The 19,568-nt window shown below is 39.7% G+C and overlaps 1 long non-coding RNA gene across 1 annotated transcript; it reads left to right on the top strand.

The window, feature by feature from the left end:
• The first annotated feature begins 930 nt into the window (after positions 1 to 930).
• LOC123651647 lies at positions 931 to 14,556 on the top strand. The gene is made up of 3 exons (XR_006740494.1): positions 931 to 1,270; positions 8,357 to 8,597; positions 14,371 to 14,556. It is a non-coding gene; the product is annotated as an uncharacterized LOC123651647 (long non-coding RNA).
• The last annotated feature ends 5,012 nt before the right edge of the window (positions 14,557 to 19,568 follow it).

The raw sequence follows: 19,568 nt of genomic DNA, 5'->3' as shown, positions 1-19,568 counted from the left end.
TAATGTCAGCCCATAATTTATATAGGTGCTGAATTTGCCCAATAAAATTAAAGTTCTTTAAACTCTTGCAATGCTTGCTTACCCCAAGACCAATTTTGAGCTTACTTTAACAAGGAGAAGCTTTTATCATAATACATCTCTAATACAGCAACTGCTGCACCCAGCATGCACGGCTCTCACATTGTAGATTCAATGACAAGTTCTCCCTAATAAAATTAGCGTGTTCCTGCCCCTTACATTCTGTATCTAAGTTGGAATGATAGGAGGATGCTTCGTTGCTGACAACTTGGGGCATGTTTCATTGCGATCCAGCCCATAAAAGAAGCAACTGGACACTTCCTGAGGCCTTGTCCATGACTATTATTAGGTGATTAACAAAATCACAGGTCTTCTTCCTTATTGTGTCATGATTACAGTGAAACTGAGCAGGGACAAAGAAAGCATATTAGCAACTCAAGTCCCAAAGCAATGGACTCAGGGTTTGGCTTTCGTTCCCACTGCAAAACACTCGTGAGACCTGGTTTCTTGGACGATTCAGGATTCTACAATCCCCAGGTCATTAGTTGTCACTCCACCCCCATCTTATTCACCCAAGAATGCAAATGGGAATGTCAGTGAGTGGGGAAAAGAAAGCACTATAGGAGTAGCCTTGAGTCCTCTGCTCTAATTTATATTTAAGTAAATCACTTGTGAATGATTATTAATCACAACTTACTTATGAAGCACTTCCCAAAGAATCACACTGTGCGTGCCGCAACAGCGCACTTAGAACCATCGGCCCAGATAGACGGCATTCTTTCAAAGTTAGATAACCACATGTGCTCTGAATTTTTAGAAATTCATTATGTCGTTAAATGCCAATAACCAAAGCCAACCAGCGTCATAATTTAAGCACTTAATTTGCTTTATTACTATCGTTTTCTCCTACTTGGCTTCCTTTCTCTCTTCCATATGAGAGACTTGACGACCGAGGGGGGCAGGGTAGGTGGCTCGCTCTCCCTAAAGCAGGTACTTTCCTCTGCCTACAGCGTGTGTCTCTCAGACCACCGCTGACAAGGTGCTGATATGTGGAAGTAGTTACCTCAGGTCGGCTGTTCCTGCAGCCAGGCTGGGAGCAGTCACTTCAATGGAAAGCCTTGCGGTCCCTGCCAGCTCCTCTGGTCCACAGATGTCTCCGGATGTAGCCCCTTTTCGTGGTTGCACCGTGGGGATTCGCAAGTGATCAGCGCACCAGAGTTGATACTGACCTTAAGGTGGACCTCCACAAAAGGTAGGAACTTGTGGGCTTCAGAAACATATTTTGTAATGTTTGAAACCCTCCGCAAACCCTTTGAAGACTTTCTTCCTTTGTGATTCAGATGGGGTCGTTGTGTTGTTCCTGTGAATGGGTCTTTTGCTTATTTGGGGGTGAATGTGTGGTTTTTACATACTGTAAGTTTCACCATAAATCCTTCTGGAAATGCAAACTGAAAGCACACTTTCCTTCTCATTAAATTCCATTATCCCCAAAGAAAGAACTGAGTGTGACTGTAACCGGATCTGAGCGGACTGTAAACCAGAAGTGCAGGCTGCCTTGTAAACAGTACAACAGGAGATCTCTGGGAAGGTCTGTCTCCACTCTGACTCCATAAGCAACTGCTGGGCAAAGTCAGATCTGTACATTAGGCTAGAGGTTCAAACCCCAAATAGCAGGATTGTGTGTCTTCGTAGCAATTTCTTTAAATTATTTTAATTATTCTGAGACAGGAAACATGTTCAAAAGAAAATAAAACCATTAGCATGATTTCTATAGGATAATGTGGCTGCTCTTTGATAGGCAGCATTATTGGAGCTTTCTTTCCCACATTTTCACGGATAAATGAAAAAAAAAAAAACTTTTTCAAGTTTAGGATATACATGGACACTAAGGAAAACCTTGGCTTAAAGCCCAATTTTTAAAATTCGGCAAAGGGAACGGGAATCTAAGGGAAGATAAATGAAAGGAGGTGGGGGGGAAGAAGAGAGAATAAAGGCCTGGAATGGGAAAGAAGCAAACGCTGAACAAGGAGAGGAGGGAAGAAGAGAGGCAGGAAGGAGAGAGTCTAGAGAGAAGCTAAAACATGGGAGGAACTGTCAGTGTCATTACCCCAACACACAGGGCTTTCCAAGTGGATTGACAGAAAGCTCAGGTGTTCCTGTAATTGTGATGCATTGGGAACACTCGCACTGTGAAATGAGCCTCACACTCTCTCTGTGTGATGATACAGAAGCACACTGTGCATAGGCGGGGCTACCACCAAAAGATGCCCAAGTAAACCAGAGGATGGAGTACTTGGGATGTCCTTCTGTAGTGAGCTCCTCTGGGACTGATCATGGAATCTGTGCATTTATATTTGATATGATATTAATGGGGCCCATTTGGTATATCTTTAGGTTGAATAAATTTAAGAACATGCCACAATTTTTATGAGAAATTTATTTTTAAATGTGGTAAAGAGTCAATGCAGATCCCCACCCCTCCATCTCCCGTGGATAACTAGTTTGAAGTTTAAATATTCAGATTCAATTCACCATCCTAGGGATTAGAAGTCAGCAAAATGCTGAGATAATGAGGCAGAACTCAAAAAAGGGAAGCCATTTCCGTGGAGGTTAGGATACAGGCCTTGGGAGAACAGCTTAAGATATTGCAGAAGTCATACAACAAAAGAAGATATCTCTCTTTCACCTGGAGAAGTAAAATAACAAACGGAGCAGCCATGTCTTAAACTAACTATATTATTTGAGCATTTGTTTTGTGAAACTATTTACCAAAGGATATATCATATTCGAATGTCTGCAAGAGGAAATCATCCTATTTATTGTACTGAAGACCTCTGGTTCCACTGTAGATGTTTTTGTCCATGGAGACAAGATTGGAGAAAAGTGTTCCATCTCCATAATAATAGTGACCACAAGTTGGAAATTAAGATTTCTAAGATCTTGGCCTAACTTCTATATGTGTTTCTACTTCTACAAGTATAAATTATTTATTCTTTTGAATCTCCATTCATCAATCTCAAAATAAAGAATCTATAGAAAATGTGTGTATTATGGATTTGCTTGTCTGCACTATTATAGAGCAATCCTGGCCCACATTTAAAGATACACTTAAAAAGAATTTAAATATGAACAGATTCATATGCACATGCATACAATATGGAAGAAAGGAAAAAGAAAAATATGTTATGAACTTTTTTCTACAAAGCATCACTTCTTACAGTACAGTATTTGGGATATTCCTCCTTAAGTGACATTCATTCTTTTCTCAGTTAATGCACTAAGAGCAAATGATGCTGTATTTATAATATTCGTGAATTTTTTTTGTATGTTTATTCCTGCTTAACCACAAAGTTACTTGAGTTGCAATATGTTGGCTGCTTATACTGTCCAATAGTTAAGCCCCACTGCTAAAAGGAAGCATGAGTTTGGGACAAAGGTGGATGCTTTCATGAGGGGCATCTGACCAGCTTCAGGGGTGGCAAGGAGGGGGAAAGGGAGGACTTACTTACTGTATCCTTGTTTGATCATCACCTCTAGGCAATGTATTTATACCTAACATTTAAAGGCCTGTGTGAATCCTCCGAGGGCTAAGTAATGTCACTTTCTTTTGTGGTGTGCTATTGTTATGCCTCTGTACCAGTTCTGCCAAAAATTCCCCATCACTTCTTCTTCATTAAATATCAGCAAACCATGAGGGTTAGTTCTGCATCACCACTTCAATTTCCTCATGAAAAAGTTGTTTCTCTTTCTTTGGGTCTGTAAGCATTCAGGCCATGAGTGCATGTCTTGTTATGAAGCAAAATGAAATAAAGGCGACATAAAGCAACGTGAAGGGTAAGCTGGCTTCACCTGATTCTTCTGGATACCACTGCGATCTGCACAACTCAGACCTCAGGCCTCTGCACTGCATCATATAATAGTTGTTTCCTTGTGTTCCTCTAATTGGCAGCATAAGGCACCTGAACGTGAAAGTCGCGTAGTCTTAGCTCCGTGGTCAGCCAACTGTGGTTCTTGAGCCACATAAGGCTCTTTGGCCCCCTGAGTGTGGCTCTTCCACAAAATACTACGGCCTGGGCAAGTCTACTTTGAAGAAGTGGCATTAGAAGAAGTTTAAGTTTAAAAAATTGGCTCTCTCTGAAGCCGCTTTGGCTCAATGGTAGAGCGTCGGTCTGCGGACTGAAAGGTCCCGGGTTCGATTCCAGTCAAGGGCATGTACATTGGTTGCGGGCACATTCCTGGTAGGGGGTGTGCAAGAGGCAGTTGGGGGTGTGCAAGAGGCAGCTGGTCGATGTTTCTCTCTCATCGACGTTTCTAGCTATCTCTCTCCCTTCCTCTCTGTAAAAAATCAATAAAAAAAATATTAAAAAAAAATTTGGCTCTCAAAAGAAATTTCAGTCGTTGTACTGTTGATATTTGGCTCTGTTGACTAATCAGTTTGCCGACCACTGTCCTAGCTCCTTGCCAAATCTGCTCTGAGGGTTAGCCAAAAAAGCTCACCAGTTTAAGAAATGACCTGTGCCCTTGCTAAGAGCATTCTCTGCCCCATGCAGTCTCGATTCTCTTTCAAACTACACAAAAGACAGCTGGCTCAAGGATGCAGCATTTTCCTCGCATGTCAGATTTCTGAGTTCCTAGCTTCTTTGGAGGACATCAGCCACAGAGCGACATACCAAAGACTTTCCTGTGAACAGTCACACCTCTCCAACAGGTGCTGGGCCCAGAGACTGAGACCAGTGATCACTCCACCAGCCCTTTTCATTATAAGAACGTTAGACAGCTTTGATGAAAAAGTTGAGAGTCACTGAGCTGATGAATGTGAAATAAGTGGGGAAGGAACGGAGAGGTTTCGGCGCTGATCTGTCATCAGTGGATCAGATGGCAACGTGCTTGTTGCTAGCGCGGCTCCTGCCTCCCTCTGCTCAAATGCACCAACGGAAGTGCCCATTTGCTGACTAGAAATTCACAGTCGAGGTCGACTGGTGATGCAGTGCAAAGAGGCCTGTTTGTTCCTCTGCTCGCTCACAGAGAAGCCAAGCCAGCCTTCACCTTTAAGTGGCTCCATATGTAATTACGAGATATCTGGAAATAAAGTTCAGTCACAGTTCACTAAAAACCTGTTCCCCCCTAAGAGAAAGGGAAAAAATGGAGGGGGGGGGGCGTGATTTAACAATCAGTAACAATAAATAAATAAATAAATAAATAAATAACAACTTCGTGTGCCAGATTGCAATGGAAGATGGAGCATTTATTTAAGGGGAAATTATAGTAGATTTAAACTAATTATAACGTAAATATTAACATTTTAAGGGGTAGTTTTTTTTCTATTTCATCATAAAACCTTAAGAAGTTGTGGATGAACTTTAAACAAACAGTTAAAAAAAAAAATAAAAAAAGCTGAACCCTAGGAAGGTACAGTAGCTACTGTCTTGCAAACAAAACAATCTTTTCGTCCCTGCCATTTGTCTGAATTCTTCCTCCGGGCAAGCTGGACAGCTGCACTGGTAGGTTTTTTAGTCATGGGTTGTAAGCCCCACCTGGCTAGATTTGTTTAGCAGACAGCTGGCAGAATTAAATAAAAAGAATGGGACACAAAATGCTTTCCCTAAAAAAAGCTGAGAGAATACTTTTTGGCTGTTTTAGCTTTTGGGAGGTTTATGGCTTTCCATTTTTTTTTTTTTCTTGCCTATATTCACACACTGCTCTACATGAATATATCTCGTAGATATTTTCTCTCCATTATAACACCCTAATTGGGGTAAAAAAAAATGCAGCATAAATGAAAATATCAAGTAAGCATGTCTTGAATGACTTTTTTTTTTTTAGTTAGAAATACCAATTTGCAGTTTATAGAAGTCCCCAAGAATGACATCAGTTTTAAATTAGCATTTTTTTTTATTCCTACATTTTCTTTTGCTATTTTTTTTTAAAGCCAATAAAATAGATTTTCTTCCTCTGGAATGTTCTTTCTAGCTTAAAGATAAGAAGGAGTCTAAATTGTGGGAATGGCATCCTTCTGCATCTGTTTCTCTCTCAAACCTATCAAATATCTAATTTTTGGCATGACTGCTGGCTCCGACAGGGGGATGACATAAACCAGCTTTGTGGTTACATGTTTCACTTTTAATCTCATGGAAATAAAAGTCAGCACTGAAATGTCCCTTTCCATGTGACAATGCGGGACTCTTTTCCAAAAGCCCAGGCAGAGGGGCGTTGACCTGCTTAAGCTTAACACACAGCACATGCAGAAGTGCCCTGCCTGTTTATGCTAAAGAGTGCAAGACAAACCTGCCTCCCTCTGAGCTTTGTTCCCATCCGAAGTGCGGACAACAAACAAAAAAACGGGTATGGCATGACTCAGGGGCAACAAGTTGCCAAAGGACAGCAGATGCATGCCAGGATGGGGAGAGGAGGTCACTCACTGAACAACCCCATCTCTCCTGTGTACCTCGTCTCCTTCTATAAATGTGGCAGGACTGCTGGAATGCCTCAACCATCATGGTTCACTTTTTAGCCGTGGGGCGGGGGGGCGGGGGGGGGGCGGGGGATCCAAGCTTTCCACTAAACACAGTAAATATAGTCTGCAAGGCTCAAAAAATCCAAACTGGTTTGGACATGATCCTGATTGGAGGAACTCCATGAAAATAGATTCCAATTGCTTATACATGAGCAAGGGGGAGGGGGCCTGTTTCTTTTAAAGCCAGCAGGGCAGAGAAACGTTCAGCTGATAGCCCCACTAGCACCTATGACATGACAATGATCTCCCGCTACCGCAAGTGGAAGACTACGCAGCCATTCAAGTCTATGTTCTCAGCCCGAGGAAATGTCCTGAGTATGAAGGACCAGGCCAGGAAACAAACTCTTTAATTCATCACTTAATACTTCGCTTTCCAGAGCAAAAGCCTGACTTGGCCCCTCTCCACCCAGCCTATAAAATCTCTACATCTCTCCATGCAATGTAGACTTTATGGAGCCAGGCACGATCTGTTCGTTGCAGAGGACAGATTCTTCCTAAGCACTGTATCAGTATCATACATTTCAAATACGAGGGAGGCCTGGGCTGGCTAATCCCCGGGGCCCAAGTAAACCAAGTGGGGTCTCTCGGGAGGCTGTTGGCATCAAGCAAAAAGGCACTGTTACTGTATATGCTTTCACATGCTTAGCAAAATGGGTCCTCATCAAAGACTCAGAAACAGGCATGGTGAGAAGGGAGGAGTGAGGTCACTCTGGGTTTCTGCCTGACCCTCCAAGACAATCCAATCTCGACTGTCATCTGACAGTGTTCTATTTAGTTTGATAGATACAATTACATCTCTCGGGCCAGATAATTACAGTGCTGTGCATCTTCCATGTAGCGGTGGCTTAGCAGAATTAAGAACTATAAAACCTTTTGTGTGCACTATGGGGCTTTCCTTTCCTTCCCTAATACAGATTTCCTCTCACCCTCTTCCCCTGCCCAAGGAAAAGAAGAAGGAGAGAATTCCTTGTAAATTGTAGATTCTGCAGTATTTTGTAAACCTTTCCTAAGAATTCATCAAGTCTGTCTTAGATCAACTTGCATCTCAGCCAACTTCTTTTACTGAAGAAAATTGATTCTTGTTTACTCCTTTGAAAGAAAGGAGAATCATGATGAATTTTAATAGGATAACCTACTGTTAGGAAAACCTTCCTTCTTTGGCTTATGGAGCTTTGAAATTTGTAAATCAGAAATAAGCCTGGATTTAAAAAAAAAAATTTTAGATAAAAATAAAAGAGCTCTACAAGTTTAAAGCTCAACCTTAATAGTTACTCAGCAGCCATATTTTTCCTGTTTTCATCACCCCGATGAGCAGTGCATTATTCTGATACTTTGTTAAAAGGCCCTTTAATTGCAAATTGACCTTCAGTTTTTAACAGAATCGCCCACCACCAAGCAATATTTTATTTCTGGATGAAAATTAATATTGTCCTTACTATTTTAGCACACAGAAGCACTTAATTGGGGATGGTGTAAACTACTTAGTAAAATGAATATTCCTGGGAGGAAAAAGAGTACTTGCTAAAGGTTAATTCTATTCATTGAAATCTATGAGTTTATTATTTTGATAGAGGTAAACATATTGCTATGGGAATACTGTAGTAGAATCCCATGGATATTATTCAAGATCTATCTCATATTCAACAACACAAAATGGCCTGTATCATTTGTTGGGTCAAAATGATATTACATATTCTTGGAAGATGATTTATTAAATTTCTAGAGTTAAATTTGTAACATGAGAGATGACTAATTTCTTCCATCACCTAGAGTTTCAAATCGCCAATTTACTAACCTATTACATGTATGTTTCCGATGCTTAAGGAACCAAAGAAATCTGTAGACTCTGCGTGTTCACCCAGGGATCGCTTTCCTGGTAGTAAAATGTAGCCAGCTTCTTTGTGGAATGGAGTGATCACTGGGTGCCAGGAACACTACGCTATGATGTGCAGAGGGGGAAATGAAGGCTAGCTCATCCAAAGGAAGCTTCAGGGGAATTTTAGATCAGCAGAATGCAATTATCCAAGTTGGCATTGTTCCAGGACTCCAAAAGCGAATTCTAAAGGTGGGTAAATTAAATAGCATCTCTCCTCAATTGCAGGACAAGCAACCACATTCCTGACAAGAGTGGTGCTTGTTCTATTTATTTGTCTTTACTATGTGAATACTACTGGCAAAATGCTGGCCACTGTCATAGGAAATGGAGTGTGTAGATCATTTGATCAGAATTGGGAGCATTAGATTTATGAACAGGCTCCCTATATTCTTCAACTATCTAAAAATTAAGAAAAGGTGTTTTTAGAATCTGTTTCAAGATACAATGCATTGCATGACCAGTGTAGCTCAATTGATTGAGTGTTGTCCCTTGGACCAAGAAGACCCTGGTTTGATTCCCATTCAGAGCACATGCCCAGGTTATGGGTTCATCCCCAGTAGGGGGTGTGCAGGAGGCAGTCAATTGATGTTTCCCTCTCATTGATGTTTCTAGTTCTTATTCTCTCTTCCTCTCTCTCCCTAAAAAATTAATAAAAACATTTTTTTAAAAATACAATGCATTTATTGACAGGTACTCAGGACCACATGACTGAGTTCTGGCCAATGAAATGCAATTAGAACTGTATACTCAACTTCTAGCCAGGCCATAAAACTAGAATCCCCCCTCCCCTCTCTTTCTCTCTCTCTCTCACACACACACACACACACACACACACTCCTCTGGAAATGAATTACTTGGAGATGGTGATTGACAGGAGTTCAAATCCCTAAGTCTCAAGAACCTGCTTGAAGGACAGCTGCCCAGAAGAGTCACTCAAGCTACATGTAGACTGAGCCATGAACACAAAAATAAAACTGCTATTATGCTAAGATTTTGGAGTTTTGTGACAGTAACTAGAGATATTTTGACTAATGTAACATCCATGATAGAAATGGAATGCCTCCGAATTCCATGAGTGAAAAAGTTGAAAGTCATTCCATGAAGGAAGGATGTGGTAGGATGTACATATTCATTCATTGCCTGTGAGAGTGTAAAGTTTATCCTAATGGTCTAAAGGGGAAAATAGGCATAATATAGTAAGCTATAAAAATTATACATAATTCTTCTGCTTTGACTTCATAGATTCTAGAATTTATCCTCTAAGAAAAATCAAAAATTAGTAACTAATATTTTTGTTCCTCACAGCATTAGTTCTAATAATAAAAATATTATGCAACCTTAATGTCAACAACAAAGAGAAAGCTAACTAAGTTTGATTATACCTTTATCAGAAAATATTATACAGTCATTAAAAGTTGTATATCCAGTAAGTATTTTAGTCATTGATGTATTCAATAAGCTAATGTTTATCAAGCACATATATGATATGCTAGGACTTATTCTAGATGCTGGGAACTTTACAAGGAACAACACAAAAAGTTCCCTGATCTTATGATGTATGTATTTTTGGTGTTTGTTTACAATAAACAAATAAATAAATAATTGATTCTAATAACAAACTTGGAGAATGCTCCATTATGAATTTTTAAGTTAAAAAAAAGCACTATTATGCAGGAACTATGCATATACCACACATGCAGGAATAACAACACACAAATACCCACCTCACACACACAATTAAAGAGAAAAGATCTTGAGAGAAAAAATTATAAAATTCTGACATATGCATATGCAATTTTTCTAATCATGAGTGACTCAAAGTCCATGAAACATATAAATGAGTTGCATTGCTGATGTATGTATTTGAAATATTAAGTGTACAGCACTAGGGTAGAGGGATCAATTCACATAGAGTACAAATGTAATTGGGCAACCAACCAGCAGCCACTTCACAAAGCTATTTTATTGTTGCAAATCCAGTAATACTTTGCAAAGTGATTTAAATTATTTAAAAGAAAGCACCATTTCTTTTTTAAAAATTCTTGAAAAGAAAAGAAAGGGTGGTGGGTTTGGATAGAAACCAGCTGCTAGTGCTGATAATTGAAGTGGAAAGATAGCAGCAATCCTAGAACAGTAATTCAATGATGGTTCTTGGCCTGAGGAATGGGCTCATCATTTCCCTACCCCGGAAGTAACGCAAGGGATCTCATGAAATTTGTTCAGCTTGTACTTCAGGGGGGAAAAAATCACTCATCAATCCAGTGAAAATTTAAAGAATCACTACTGCTGTGAAGTGGGCATTTAAATTTCCCATTATAATCTACTCTGTTTTTAAGGGTAATATATATAGGATGGGTTCATATGTTGATCTTTCAAGTGCTCAGCAAATGCCATACTGTCAACAGTGATTATTACTGAGTTGGGGGGATTAAAGATTTGGTTTTAGTGTTCACACATTTCTGCTTTTTAAAATATTTTTTAAAGAGAGTATGGCTTGCTTAAAAAATTAAATAAAAACAAACATAAATAATACATGTACACATAAAAACAAAGGGTACTGCTGTCTCTTTGTTCATTAGGATTGTAAATGCAAAGGACTGAGACTTTCACATCCTAGTGGTATAATGCTCCATTGTATGTGCACGGATGGACTGACATCATTGGCTTCAAGTTGTAGCCACAATGCTCCCAATAGCCATCACCTGGCAGGTGAGTGGGTAATGCCACTGGGCTCCATGCCATGCCCTTAAGGCCATAAATCACAAAGATGCTTGTTGCTCTCCAAGGGTGCCCCCCTCCCTAAAATTCGTTCGCATCTATCTATCATTTACTAGAGTACTATACCTTCAAGTGAAGTGTGCAGAGCAGAAAGTATTTCAGAAGGAGCAGATTTTCATAGAAAAGAAAGTTTAACTTAATTACTTCTTAACTATCTCAACCAAAAGTCTTCAGGCACTATGCCCATAGGCAGAAAGGTTTGCGTCATAGACATATTCCACCAGAACTAATTCTGTTGGCAACAGTGAGGAGCTCTGAATCAAGAGGGTTATCAGGACCCTGGCTCATGTGGCTCAGTTGGTTGGTCATCGCCCCAGGCACCAAGTGGTTTCCAGTTTGATTCCCAGTCAGGGCACATGTGTATGTGTGTATGTGGGCTTGATCCCTGGTAAAGGGTGTACAGGAGGCAGCCTATGATGTGTCAATCTCACATCCTCACATCTATGTTTCTCTCTCTCCAGCTCCCTTCCTCCTCTCTAAAAATAAATTAATTAAAACAGCAACAAAATAACACAGAATGGTGGAAGGGATCCAAGACAGACGTCTAGTCCATCACCCAGGCAATATTCCCAGCAGAGGCGTATTTATCCTGTCCTCGAAGCTCTCCGTTGATCTGAGGAAAAGAGACAAGGGCATTTATATCCATGATGTTTCTTACCAAAAGTGCAATATTTGCCACCTACACCATCTGCAGCAATTCAGAATGTAGTAAGACTGAAAGTTAAACTCATTGATCTCAGGAAAGATAATAAAATATAATATAACTTCCTTCAAAGTTTTTGATGAAGAATTCATAAAGTGGCATCAGAACACAGCCTTTACTTGGCAATTGATGACCACTGCAATGTTCAGAATGCAAATGGGAAAAATTCAGTTGTTTGTTGTTGCCTATAGTGTGATGTTATAGAAGTTAAGACCAAGGTCAGAGCTTAGTATTCTCTGGGCAGGTCCTTCAGCTGTACTTGGTGCCATGGCTTCTAACCACAGTTCTCAAATTTCCAACCATACTTCTTTTTATTCACACACCCCATTTCTTCAGATTTTGGAACTTGAGCTATTTAGGATTTTGCAGGTTACTTTCCTTGATGCTCTTTCTACTTACTGACTGTGCTTAGCAAATCTCTAGAGGTTTAATTCCTCAGTGGCTCATTAGGATTCTTGCTCTTGAACTGGCCTCGGTATAACAAGTCAATATCCAGGTATTTGTCTTGACATTTCTGGTGGGGAGTGAGGCCATCTCTACCCAGTCAGGTTCAGAGCTCCCACAGGTCCCCTGTGTCTGTGCACGAGCAAGGTCAGGCCAATGAATGTGCAATAGACCTCTAAGAAACCCCACTCTGTGGATGAGCCTACAGACAAACCAGAGTAATCAAATCTCCAGCATCCAACTGAGGAGTTCCAGGTGTGATATAAATGGCTCTGCAATTAAATTTCCTCTGGGCTCATTGCTAGAAGCATTGGAGGCAGAGAGGTCTATTTCTCTAGTCTTTCTCAAAAGCCCTTTTCTACTGGCTTCCAGAGCTTTTCCTAAAATGACTACAGCCCAAGTGTTATTGAAGGAATCATGATTTTAGATATGAGTTTCTCAAAAGAGTGAATCTTATGAGATTTAGTCTTCCTAATGCAGAAAGTTGGTAGAAATAGACAAACTTACTTATATGCACTTAGTATGCATAAAATAAAGTAATGGCAAAATTTTTATGCATATCAGTCGCATTTCTTTCTCAACAAACAGGAAATTAAATAATAGAGAATCAATTATATGAATATAACAGACACAGAATCATTCTGATACCTTGGGAGCAGAGTTCAAAGTATTGGACAGGAGTATAAAGCAGGTATAAGTTATTCACATACACTATAAGACAAAGTTCTGTAACATTTCTAAGATGATTAAAGTTCACCAAGCCCTGGCCATGTGGCAAATTGGGAGCTCTTTATAGTAAGGAGAGCATGGGCCAGGACAGGTGAGTGAGGGGCTGGGGCACTGTAAGCTCACTGAGCAGAGTAAACCCAAGGCCACATGAATATTTGAAATTTCTGATCAAAGAGTGACCCAGGGAAGCAAGGGGGAAAGTCATTCTCAGCATCTAGCCACATCTGAGTAGAATTCAAGAAAAAAAAAATAGACAGAACACTGGAAATGGTCTGGCCCCATTCCACTGGCTGGCAGGACCTAGGGAAAAGAGAAAGAGAAGAACCCAGGTGACTGTGGGAGACAAGCTACTCCCAAAGCAGGAAAACTATGGGAACCTGGACCCAGGACCAATGCAGGCCACAGAGAGATTAGAAAATGGGTCATACTGGAAGGGTGTTAGGTGGAGAGGCAGGGACCTGTCTGATCCTATAGGCTGTTAGCATCGTCTGTTGAATCTCTACTATGTGCACTGTACTGGGCAATATCACCAACATATCTCAATCACTTCCTAAAAAGAACCCTCTGAGATAGCCACTGTCAAAAAAATGCTTCATGGACAAAAAGCTCTCAGGCTAAAAAAACAGCTTGGAAGATGTTGCATGCCATCAACACTCCCCCTACCCTTATCACACTCTTAGAGAATTGCAATGAACATTCAATTCTCTGTATTAAAGAAATCATTCTCATTTATTTCATAACACAGAATTTCCAATGAAACCATCTCCAACAAATGTGCCTGTATACTTATTCTTTCAGAGACATTCACAATCTTCTTTCTGACCTAGTTTTCCAAGAAACAGATTCTGAATATTTCTGAGAAACGCATGTGCTCTGCAGCACAAACAAATGTAAAATATTACCCTCCGGGCCAATTTGTGCTGGTGGGAATGAGTAAAATGGGGGTGTTAGAAGCTGCTAAGAGAGTGGTGCTTAAGTTGGGATCAGTATAAATCTGCTGAGACAATAGCCTTGTGTGGCTGAAGGTCTCAATTTCTGGCATGATACAGACCACAGATGGGGACTATATTTGGGTATATAAAAAATATATGAAGTGAATAAATGAATGGGGGAAAGTAGAAACAATATCACATATCCCATCCCTGTAGAATAAATTCTTTGGGATAGGGATAATAGATTCCTCTCACACTATGTCTAAATGGCAGCAAAGTTCTTCCAGGATGGGCCTGCCATCATGATCATGTAATTATGAACTCATAGAGAATTTGCTCTCAAGCATATCTTGTTCTGCCAATCTCTTCCAAACAGAGTGTATCTCCTTACAAGTACACATGAATCTTCTACTGCTTCTCTCTCCTCAAATCAGTAACCAGCCGTGGTGACGTGGCCTCTGAAGAAGAGGAAGACTTAGGTCCTGGCAGCGGGGTGTGTATATTTGTTGGGATGGGGGAGGAGGAAAGATAATTTCATACGAAATTCTGGATTAATGGAACAAGTAAACATCATTGTTTTAATAAGGAGCTTCTCAGGGCTTTTTGTGTGTTACTGTGAGCTGTCATTTTCTAAGAACAGGTAAAAAACAGACATGGACATATTGCATAGAACTTTCTAAGCTACATTTTCCTATGAAACTACTAGTATTGTATATTCCCGCGGAGCATTTGGAGGCATGGGGGAGGGGTGCGGGATGCTGCACTAACTTTCTTTAGTGTGCTTAGCCACAGCTGCCTCTAAGGCTTATAGTAAAGAATGAATGAGACAATGTGAGTGACATTTGCTAGCATAATCATTCATAGCAAAGTTTAAAAAATAATCTTCCTTAATAACCTGCAGATGTTGAAGAGGCCTTATTACCCTATTTTGTGAATGGGAAAACTGAGGTTCACAGGAATTGAGTGACTTGTCTTCAGTCAAACAACCAGGCTTGCGGTTTCTGCCTCCAAATCCAACAAACTTTCCCTTATGCCACTACTTCTGGGCCCTGAGTAATTCTCACCCCCATAACAACATCGTTTCCTACCAGGATGTCACATTCACCCAGAAATTCAACTTTGCGGGAGGCACTCTAAGCAAACCAAGCGGGAGCCTCACATTTGTGAATTCATCTCCTGGAGGGCTTCTGATCACAAAACATGTGCTATCCAATTTTTCCCACGCATGCTGCTCCTCAGCTGGCCTATCACTGGGGGCCTGTGCGGTGTGGTCTGTTTGAGGCCAATAATCATATCACCATTGTAACGAGTGGCAAATCCTATGTAATTTACACATTAAAAGGAGGCTGAGATGCATGGGGAAACCCAGCCCCCGTTTTTCTAATGAAATTAAAGCTCTTAGCCAAATAGTGGTGCTGAAAAGAGATGTTTGGGAAGGGCTCTCCCAGGCTCTCTCACCCCTGCCTCCGAAGCAGAGGGTGAGTGTTCTTTATTCATGATCCCGCCTCTACCTAGAGCACTCCCACAATGGGACCTCTAAACTCTGCCTGTCTGGAAGCCTGATTTACACAGAGCTGAGGCCAGGCAGGGCTGACAAAGGCATTATGACTAGTTATTTTCAATAACAATTGAAAGGAAAAAGAAAGCAACAAAGATGTTCTGTGGCTTGGCAGGCAAAGCACTAAACTGCCCTGTCTCCTTCTCCAAATGACATACACAAACGTTTTGAGCCATACCTGATAAAGCAATTATCTTAAGATATTTTTCTCATTACGTGGTAACTGGACATTATCATAAAACAAGTGTGAATGACACAGCGTTTGGAGCAACCACACTGAGCTTAAGCTCTGGAATGAACCATTGGCCTCATGATAAGGCAAGAAGGGGTGGTTGGCTTTTGCATTCAATGGTTGTCCAAATTCTTATGAATCCCCATGACTTTGAACCTCTCCTTTACATCTGGGAACTAGCCATGTTGAAGTGAGATAAAACAAAACAAAACAAAACAAACATAATTGGATTTCAGTCTAAAAGTCAAGAACCTACTATCATGATGCTAGTTAGGATACAGGATGTTCTTGTTTGGCCCATAAAGGGGAAAAACATAAACTATTACGAAGTATTTGGGTTTAGGAATATATAAGGAGGTATTGAAGCAATAATCCGTGCATAAGGACAGTCAAAATATATTGGAAAATGACGAATATCCTTTAACCTGGCTTAAGCAGCTTCTCAAAGGCAAATGCAGTTGAAAAAAAAACAAGTGCTCTGTTGATATGAACGTGGTGCATGTTGATATCCACACCCCTGAGCCAGAAAAATAAAAGGGTGTGTTGAGAAGCATCATTCTCCATTTGAGTTGCAGTTATTGGTTACAATAAACAATCCTGTGCATTATATAAACATGATTGATTTCATTTTTTTATTTCAAAAATGTTCACTATTTTTTTCATAGATTAATGCCAATAACATTTTCCCCAGGTCTGAAATACTTTCACAGACCTATGAAAAACTCCTAGCTGTAGGCAACGTGCCAACAGTAACTAATGAATGAAATAGTCCTGCCCTCACCTTTCAGGTGCAAACCAGATGTCATTACATATAAGAGGTGTTATCTACCCATTCCAGAAAAGCCAGTCATTCCATGCTCTTTAATATTCATTGTATTTTTTCTGTAATCTAAACTTATCCAGTATTTAATATTTATTATCTGTTTCCTAATGTATGAATATAAACTTATGACATCAGAGATATAAATGACTGTCCTCACCATTGCCTATCAAGTGCCTAGAATAGTGCCTGACATATAGTCGTTACCTGATAACTATCTACTGAATAAATGAATGGCTATATAACTGTGTGAATTCACCCATCATAGGTTAATTCTATAATAATATTGATTTAATAGATGAGTGACTCAAAGTTGCGTTTGTGTAGAGCTCATCTTCTCTATGAGAAGAAATCTATTATAGAAAACTTGACCCAGCTCTCAAGGTAGGTTAAACACAATCAGACCTAAATTTGCAGAGACTATCGGAAGAAAACAAAACTTTCCATTAAAACAGATGTATAAAATGTTGAGACATAAAGACTATAGTTTCAATAAGTACACTAACAAAATCCAAGCTTAGCAACAAAAATGCTTAAGTATAATTTGACATCGTGGTGCAGACTGTGGGACAGAGAATGTGGAACTCACCCATAAAGCCCCAGCCCAAGAAACGAGTAACAGTATCATCAGGGTCTGGGGAAGAGAAACAGGAGAGAGAGAGAGACATCAAAGCCCTCAGAGTGGTAATTTACATACAACTCTCATTACAGAGAATGAATTTTAGCCATCTTCAACATATCACTTTCTCTTTATAAAATCTTTATTAAACCACATCTCCTAGTATTGTGGTAGTCAGATATTAGGGCCAAACGAACCTCATGAAATGTTGGAGTTATAATTCTGTGATCCAAGATAGTGAAAGCCAGTGGTGCATGATTCTGACTTAAAGAGTTTGTATGTTGTACATTGGCTATCTTATTTGATTTTCTCAGTAACTTCATTAGGTAGCTAAGAAATATTTTGTCCCCATTTTGTGGTGAAGAATCAGAAGCTCTGAGAAGTTAGATGCCTGTTTTAGTTAGGATAAGTTAGGCTCATGCTACAATAATAAGAAATACAGAAAGAAAGAAACACAGTTTGCTTCCCCATTACACCAATTACCCATAGGTTGGGTACCTCTGTGTGGAAGCTCTTCTTTTTACAATGGCTCAGCAGTCAAGATTGTTTTCATTTTGTGGCTCAACCACCTCAACACAGGGCCACTTTATGGGTTGAGCGAGAGAGACCTGGAGAATTTCCCAGGAGTGTTTCCCAGACAGAGCTCAGAAGTGACACATAATTTCTACATGTAATTCATTATTCCAAACTAGTGACCCAATCCTATTTACTTGCAAGGTTGCTGGGAAGTACAGCTTCCCATGTTCCCAAGAAAGAGGAATTTGATAGGGAATATGTCTCTGTCACAGTGCCAAAGATTAAACAACAAGTAAAATGGAAGAGCTAAGATGTGGCCCAAATCTGATACCAAGCCCAGTACTCTTTTTCCTGACTCTATCTAAGCTGAAAGATAAGGATTATGTTTTGTTTTGTTTTATGTCTTTCTAAAACCCATATATCTGACATACAAAAAATACTCAAAATAGTTTTTATAACAGAAGGAAGAGAGGAAGCACAGAAGATATTTATTGCTTCTTTACTTCATGATTGATATATTCTTTCATGTATTGTAGAGAACAGATATGATACAGCCTCTAAGAAAGAAAGAGGGAGAGAGAGAAGAGGTTAAGAAAAGAATTAAAAAGATAACATGACTCTCATGAGGAGGAAATCCATTTGGAATGTAAATTGGTATGTACCATATGCCTTGAGTTCTTTGGCAGAGAGGTGCGATGTAAAGTAAATGCTACAGCAAAATTATTTAATAATAAGACTACTGTATTTCTTCCTCCATACAATTTACAGTAGAATCAAAGAGCTATGCTTTTACACAGCCCTTCCAGGAAAAGCAAGACAAGGGCAAGCAGAAATAAATTAAGTATCTGCCATTGATTGTCATAGATAGCACCAGCTTATTGGGCTAATACTTTATTAGTGTGCTATAGCCTGGATAATGATGGTCTTTTTATTGTTTTTGTGGTAACTCTTTATTTTAAGTATCTTATCATTATGAATTCATTTAGTATTGATTGCAATAGCACTGATCATAAAGAATTAATTTGGCATTACCATGAATGTCATATGCACTTCTATGAGTTCAGCTATAATTCAAAATTAATTAATATGGTAAAGTATTATTGCTTTGCAATTTTGCAATCTTTTAAAATGTATCTAAGTTATTCTTTTGCCGAGACCGGTTTGGCTCAATGGATAGAGCATCGGCTTGGGGACTGAAGGGTCCCAGGTTCGATTCTGGTCAAGGGCATGTACCTTGGTTGTGGGCATATCCCCAGTAGGGGGTGTGCAAGAGGAAGCTGATCGATGACTCTCTCTCATCGATGTTTCTAACTCTCTATCTCTCTCCCTTCCTCTCTGTACAAAATCAATAAAAAAATATTTTTTAAAAAATAAAATAAAATGTATCTAAGTTATTTTTATTACAGCAGGTAAAATCTAGCATAAAAATACACCCAAGGCATTCTTTGGAGAGCAATTTCATTTAGTGATAAGTGGAAAATCTGCCTTTAAAAAATTCTTTATGTTTTAAAACATTTGATATTCCAGCCCCAGAATTCATAGTTATTGAAAGACTAAAGCCTTGTGTCTGCTGGGCATTCCCACTTGCTTGGCGTGACTAGGGTGAGCAGTGTAATTGAGAGTTTACCTCTCCTCAATATCTTCTGTCTCTCACCAGAAGGATGATTTGTCCCTGTCAGGGTGAACAGCCTCCAGCAAAGGAACTCCATTTACTCATAATGATTTTGAATTACCAGAAGGTACAATTCAGGACACACTTCCAGCAAGCTGAGATTGTTGAACGTATGTATTAGTGGGAATATGGTGAGTTTCAAGGTCTAAATCAAGTG

The sequence above is a fragment of the Pipistrellus kuhlii genome, unplaced genomic scaffold (genome assembly GCF_014108245.1).
Source record: "Pipistrellus kuhlii isolate mPipKuh1 unplaced genomic scaffold, mPipKuh1.p scaffold_m20_p_7, whole genome shotgun sequence".
Lineage (NCBI taxonomy): Eukaryota > Metazoa > Chordata > Mammalia > Chiroptera > Vespertilionidae > Pipistrellus > Pipistrellus kuhlii.
The sequence above is the reverse complement of the archived record's forward strand: the minus strand, read 5'-3'. Positions and strand labels throughout refer to the sequence as shown.